The sequence below is a fragment of the Diabrotica virgifera genome, chromosome 2 (genome assembly GCF_917563875.1).
Source record: "Diabrotica virgifera virgifera chromosome 2, PGI_DIABVI_V3a".
Lineage (NCBI taxonomy): Eukaryota > Metazoa > Arthropoda > Insecta > Coleoptera > Chrysomelidae > Diabrotica > Diabrotica virgifera.
Window position 1 is genome coordinate 68,462,610 of NC_065444.1, and position 7,574 is coordinate 68,470,183.

The window sequence follows — 7,574 nt, forward strand, 5'->3', positions numbered from 1 at the left end:
TAATTGTATCAATTAAAATAAATAATTCTTTTGCGATTCAATTTTTAAATCTTTTTTCTGTCGGTATCTTACTGTGTACAGGTAATGCTAAGAATTACCATAATCTGTTCTCGGGAGTCTTAGTACACAAGATTAATGACGATGAACGACCCAAAAATACGAAAAATGTGCATTGCCAGGTAATAATAAAAATGTTTACAAGCTAATAGTACTTTGAGGAATACGCAAAAACGTTGCCAAACTTCAGGGCTTCTTATAATCGGTAGCTCAATGTGGGCTTCCTAACGCTGCTGAACTTCTACAGAGTATATACTTTTTTTCGCAGCGCAAACTGGTGGTAGATACCATGAACTACGAGTGTATGTTTTGATAATAATTCCAGGCATAAGCAGCCCGGGCTTCGTATTGTTAATCATGATTTCAGAGCTACCTATGGTACATTTCTAAAATTTGTCCGAATATATATGAAGCCCAAGCGTATTCACATGTTCTGAGCTTGGTTAAAATATCGAGAGATGGTGTAAAGTACGTTTTTTGGGGAAATAACATTAAAGAATTACGAAGCCCGAATCCGGGCTTCGTAAGGAGGTGTCGGGCTTCGTATGACCGGTGCGATATAGCGTTTTTGGCTTCCTAAAGTCGGAATCCATATATATATATATATATATATATATACACCTATATATATTATCGGTTTACAACGTTCTCCGATTCCGGTACACGTTCGCCATTCCTCTCTGTCCGCACATTGATCTACTTGCAGACCTCTTTCATCCATGGCTTTGTTTATTCCTTCCTGCCAACTTTTTCTCGGCCTTCCTACCTCTTCTTCTTCTACCTTGTGGTTTCCAGTTTTATATTTGTTTTGGAAATCTCTTCGTGCATTCTTTGTACGTGACCAAACCATCGTAGTTGTATTTCATTGATTTCGTCATTTATTGTATGTGTGACCTTCATTATTTCTCGTATTCGTTCATTGGTAACATGTTCTCTTCTTGATCTTCCTACAGCTCTTCTCCAGAAATCCATTTCGGTGACCTCTAACATTCGTTTTGCTTTTTCCTTCATAGGCCATTCTTCGCAGCTGTATGTTATCATGCTTTTCACTACGGCGTTATAGACCTTTTTCTTGTTTTGGTTGTTTATCTGCTCGTCCCAGAGTACTGAGTTTAGGAGCGTAATTGCTTTACTGCCCTGAGTATTTCGTTTTTTAATGGCTCCGTACAGTGTTCCATCATTCGTGATTTTCATACACAGGTATTTATATTCGTTACATTTACTGATTGTTTCTCCTCCTTCTAGTATCAAGTCCTGCTGCGTTCCACCGATATTCTTATATTTGGTTTTTCTTATGTTGATTTCTAGTCCCCGTTTCCTGTATTCCTCTATTAGCTTTCTTGTCATGTAACAGATATCATCGTAGTATTGTGCTATTAGTATTTGGTCGTCTGCGAAACAAAGAGTATATAGTGTATGGTCATTTTTTAGTGGGAGTCTCATGTTCCTGCATTTCCGTTTCCAATTTTTAAGAGCTTCTTTTAAATATATTTTAAAAAGTGTTGGAGAGAGGCAGCATCCTTGTTTGAGCCCTTTATTTGTCAGAAATCCTTCGATGAGTTTGTTTCCTTGTTTAATTCTCGTGGTCGTGTTGTTATAAAAAATTTTAATTATTTTTATGATTTCTATGTTTATATTTGTATTCTTCATTGCCTCCCATAACTTTACCAAAGTTACACTGTCGTATGCTTTTTTCAGATCAATATATACGAAATGAATCTCTTAGTTAACCGCTGTTTTCTTTTCCATGACTTGTGTGATTGCAAAAAGGTGGTCAATTGTAGATCTTCCGGCTCTAAATCCTGCTTGTTCTTCTGCCTCCATTTCCTTGTATTCGTCTTCTATTTGGTTTTTTAAGATCCTTCCGTATATCTTGCTGATTGTTGGTGTAACGGAAATACCCCTGTAGTTATCAGATTATTTTCGATCTCCTTTTTTGTATATTGCTGACATATACGATAACTTCCATTCTTGTGGGACTTCTTTGTTGTCGATGCATCTTTGTAGTAGTTTCCTTATGTGCTCGTAAAGTCTTGGAGTTCCGTTTTTTATCAACTCGGCTGGAATCCCCCCAGGTGTTGGTGCTTTAACGTTTTTTAGTTCGGTACATACTTTCTTAATTTCATTGGTGGATAGCCTTATTGGAGATCCTGTTACCCCTACTGTGTCCTGGGATGGTTCCGATGTTTCGAATTCCTTTCTTTTTTCTGTCAGTAGGTCGCTGAAATACTCCTTCCACTCATTCGGTGATATTGCAATTACAAGTTCTTTTCCTGTCTCTTTGCGTAGATTTCTAAGAATTTTCCAGCTCTCAGTGGATTTCCTACCTCCGATGTATGTATTGATTCGTGTACAACTGCTTTTCTGCTTTCCCATGTTTCGTTCTTCCTTTGACTAATCACTCTGCGTACGTTTGCTTGTGCTTCCTTATAGTCTGTTGGTCTACTACATCTCTTGTACTCATGTCTCTCTGGTATTTTCTTCGCTTTTCTTCTATTTTTGATTCGACTTCTTCGTCCCACCAATATGGTTTGTTTTTTGTGTTCTTTTCTATCTGTCCTAAGACTTCTTCTGCGGCCGAGTATATATACCCTTTCAAGTAGGTATATTTTTCTTCTATAGATGCGTGTTGTAGATCTTTTAGTTTTTGGTCGAGTCTTCTTTTGTATAAAATTTTCACACTTTCTTGTTCTAAACTATTTAGGTTGTATCTTATATGTGAAATTTCCTCTTCATATTGCTTCACTTCTTCTGTCTGTTTTTCATATTTGTACGGAAAGATAAGTTTTATACCAAGGAACTGGTGATCGCTACCACAGATTAGTTATTACTTAGAATTAAATGTGCTTCCAAGCAGTGACCTCTGAGAGATTATAACATAACCGTAGATAGTTATTGAATCTTTCGTATACTGTACTTAGGTTTTCAACCATTTGAAGAAACTGATACCTTAGGTACTTTAGCATTTAGCAATACTCCCAAACCAGTTGCAAATTAATGGTACATTAATAAGTTTGTCATGTTAGTACATATCTACTTTTGTGTTTAAGAGGTTAGTTTTATTGACAGCGAAAATGGCGAGACGTGTTTTAGATATAAATCAAGAAATATTTAGTTTGCACGCTTATTTTACTGCTGAAAAGGCTACTGGAGGCTCTTGCCATAAGTTAAATCCGTACATTAAGTCAGTTTTGAACAACAGAAAACCGTAAATAGTGAGGTAGAGGTCGCACAATATAAACCAAGACCGCACCCAAAGACTAAAGATCCTCCTAGGGGTTGTAAGTTTATAATTCGAGACAATATTAAAGATGTCATACGTAAAAATACGTGAAAAGAATGTACATGTTTCTGTAGAGACTCTATTGAAAACATTAAAAGACAAAAATACATTCGAAATTTCAAAGCTAAATCTCTGGAGAGTTTTCAAACAGATTGGGTTTAGGTTCAAAATAGAAAAGCCTTGCGTAAAACCGTACAATAGCTAGTGTGGTTCACCAAAGAATCGAGATTCTAAGAAACTATATCTGATAATTAAAAAAAAGACGCTACATTTGTTTATTTGGACAAAACGTGGATTTTGCTAAAGCTGAAATAAAGACAATAATTTATAAAAAAAAAACATCGATACTGAGAGAAAGAGACATATTATATTGCATGCGGGTAGAAAACATGGTTATTTTGATGGAGCAGATCTTGTGTTTTCGTGAACCAAGTTTACGTGAACCATCTGTTATAATTTTGGATATTGCCCTTCGGAAATTTTAAATAAGCAACCAACAAATTCCTGGACAGCACATAAAATAAAAGATGGTTATCGAATGAAACTATTTCATTTCCTCAGGATTCTTTTAACCCTCTAACCGGCAAGCGTTCTTTAAAGAACTCGTCTTTGGAAATCTGAAAAACCTATACCTGAATATTATTATCGTTTAAACCTGTGCCGTTCCGTCCGTCAACAGGTGTTTAACATTTGCTGAAAAGATTAATCCAATCCAAAATTTGGTTTGCACGCTGCTTTCAATACTGTTCAAAAAGTCAGTGTAGACGCATCGATAATAATTATTTGTCGAAACGACCATGTGTTGTATCAAATATAATTTGTATTCTGAATATCCAATCGACTTGGGATTTTTTTTAGTAAGTAACATAAATGTCTTTTATCAATAAAAATTATTAGTTTGATTACAGAAAAAAACAGTTGTAAAAAATGTTTGATAAAGTGAAGCGTTCTTTGAAGAACGCTTGCCGGTTCAAGGAAAAAAAATAGTGAACTTATTTTTGTTTTTTATTTTAGAAAGGGATTATTAGTTTGATTACAGAAAAAAACAGTTGTAAAAAATGTTTGACAAAGTGAAGCGTTCTTTGAAGAACGCTTGCCTATATAATAAAAAATATATTATTACTGAAACCAACTTTTTTTTGCTTAATCCGGAAAGTGTTCTTTAAAGAACGCTTCACCTTTTTTACCAAGAAAGTGAGCCAATACACTTTTTTACCTGTTTTATTGCGTTTTTTAGTTTCTTTTACCAATAATTGTCTAGAGAAAAATTCCCAACTTTCTATTTCTATTATTTCAGTTTTGCCTGCTAGAGGGTTAAGGCGGAATTACTACAGTTATCCAAAAGCAATTAAAAACCAAAAATATTTATAGAAGGCAAGATGATAAATAGATTTGGACATAATGTGCTAAGACCATGTGCTCTTACCATTGTGAATTCAATCGCATTGAACATATTTGAGGAATATACAGAACTTACTATGATAGGTAACTGTTGGACATAATGGTATACGTAACTATATAGTGACGTAGCAGTTTTGGAAACATGGCAAAAAGTACCTATTGAATACTGTTACTCTTGCAATTTAGGGAAAGTGTCCGGAAATGCGAAAAGCTAATAGATGAGGGTGTTGGATGTTAAAATGCATTAAGTATCAGTTAAATCGTGTTTTTTCTTGTCTTCGAAAGTGCTTCAAATATTGGGAGAATTTGGTATTAACTTTCTCAGCACTGCCACCGTTTAAGTCAAAGCGTTCATCCCTAATTTTAAAATAGTCGCAAATTCGTAAAATGTGCTATGTACCTGGAATAACTGGTCAAACTGTGAAAGGGAGAATATTTAAATATACCTATAGATGGCTATTAACAAATAGGGGTTGGTGATAAAAGAGTGAAAATTAAGGGTTGTATGTATTTTTTGATTCTACATCATATAAAATTAAGATGTATAATTTTGTCCAAAAAAATAAAAAAAAATGTCAGGGTGGCCGCCCCCCTTATAACTTATGGGTATAAAAAATAGATTAAAACGTCTCCGTCCTATAGCATATACGTGTAAAATTTCATAAAAATCGGCCAAGCCGTTTCGGAGTAGTAAGGTAACTAACACTGTTACAGGAGAATTTGATGTATATAGAAGTAACTGCGAATTAAATAATAAAAGTGGCTAACTTTGAGCCTAATTAACCTAGGCAAAAAGTTTTTTTTTAATTCGTGTAAAAATACCAGCTTTTGAAATCCTAAAGTAGATTTACTCTATAGTCAATATTAACAAATCTATTCAAATTGTTTATAATCCAAAAATGACTATATTTTACTAAACTTTTTTCGAAGTGATAAAAACAACTTTGTAATGATTTTTTTCAAAACTTTGAAAATATAACTATTCTTCTTGAATGTGGTTTCCACAGAATTGCTATGTCATTATTATTTTCTGAAAATAACATTGAGAAAAAATAGCTCTTTTCGATAAACAAATTGAATAAAATAAATTTAAACTAATTGACGAATCGTCTTAAAAATTTTTGTGCATTATATGGACTGTTTGACTCAACTGTTCGTGCAATATAGAAGTCTTAAGGCCATTTTAGCAAAAGTTATAGCACATTTTTTATTTTAGAAATTTTAGTCTTTTATTGCAATTTCCGAAGCAAAAAATAATCGGATCAAAATTCAAAAAGTGTCATTTGGCTGATCTACTAAAGTACGAATACTCTAAATAACATAATATATAATTACCCTATTTTTACCTGTACCTGTAGCGATTTAAACGAAAAAACTGCCATTTTTGACCCTTATTTGTTAATAACTAACTTTCTCGTCCGAACTGTGACGGGCATTTTTGTATTTATAATGTATTAGGTATATACATAGTACCCAAAAAATCCATTTGCAACCTGGCTGCTCAAGTGTCCCGACACAAACCTTATTTCTCTGGACTATTATACTGATACGGACGTGGACGTAGAAATAACCCTGGACATGATTACAAAATTTAAATATGCACCCATAAACAATGTTGCAATGTTGATGTAAAAATGAATTTTTCAGCATATAAAAACATTTTAAGTGATAGAAGACTAGATTAATGTTTTTTTTTCAGGTAAGATACTTTTACACTAAGAATTAAACAGTTTCAAGAGGTATATTCTGTTCGCTCTTAAACTCAGACACAATTGGCTAGTGATTTTAGTAAGTAATTTTGCCAATTTGGTAAAATTGGCAAAAAAATAAATTATAAATAGTTAATAATTACTAAATAGTTAGTAATTTTGCCAACTTTGGCAAAATTGGCCAAACACAAAAAAATACCGACTAAAATCACTAGCCAGTTGTGTCTGAGTTTAGCGAACCAACTATAACTAACGTCTGTGTAGGTAATAAAATAACATTTAATAATAAGTATATGGTATCATACAATCTAATAATATTAGGATAGTTATTCCTCCAGTAACAGAATATCAAAAACTATAAAAAGAAAATAGAAACTTACTGTTTTCCAATTTCCGCCACTAAAAATCAAAAACTACACCTCCAACTTAAACATCACCATTGTACGCAATTCTGTATCACCAACTGAATATAACAAATCATGTATAAAGAATACAAGACGATAATGATACCCAGTAAAGATTTTTCAGAGATTTCATGGATGATACAGCACAGCATCCTCCTTCCAGCCAGTGAGATTTCAGGAGCGAGTACATATTCCTGCATAGGGCACGCCTGAAACCAATCGGACGCTGGAGTGTGCTGAAAACACGCCCATTTTCAGGAAGATAGATACTCGTGTTTAATTATGAGAACTACCCAGTAGTTTTGATAGAAAATGTAGTTGTTTTACAGATGTATTGACAAGTATTGTCAAAAGTGTTGTTTATTTAGGATATTAGTGTTTTCTTATTATATACCACAAATTTAACTTATTAGTATCGGAGAGCTAAAAATAAAGGAAATTGATGAAAGTAGTATAAAATAAGATAAATAATAAGATAATACAGTATAAAATATTATTTTTTACTGCGTTGCACATATTACTAGATAAGTAATTTATCTAATTACCTAATTGAAGTAATTAGTCCTGTCGCCAAGGGGGGTACAACGGCCTCGTTAATTCAGATGGACTTACGCAAGTTTTTTTATGTATATTGACCCGTAGAACACGAATTTTTTGGGTAACAGTTGATCCGGATATCGATAAGATTGTTATAAACAAAGAACTTAAGGAACTACATAC

At 33.5% G+C, this 7,574-nt stretch overlaps 1 protein-coding gene across 1 annotated transcript in view; it reads right to left on the reverse strand.

The window, feature by feature from the left end:
• The window catches only part of LOC126880061 (doublesex- and mab-3-related transcription factor A2-like), a 64,633-nt gene extending 57,700 nt beyond the window's left edge, over nucleotides 1-6,933 (reverse strand). The window contains exon 1 of the mRNA XM_050643716.1: nucleotides 6,831-6,933. The gene's annotated coding sequence lies outside the window, so the exon portion shown is untranslated. The remainder of the gene's footprint in view (nucleotides 1-6,830) is intronic.
• Between the last annotated feature and the right edge of the window lie 641 nt (nucleotides 6,934-7,574).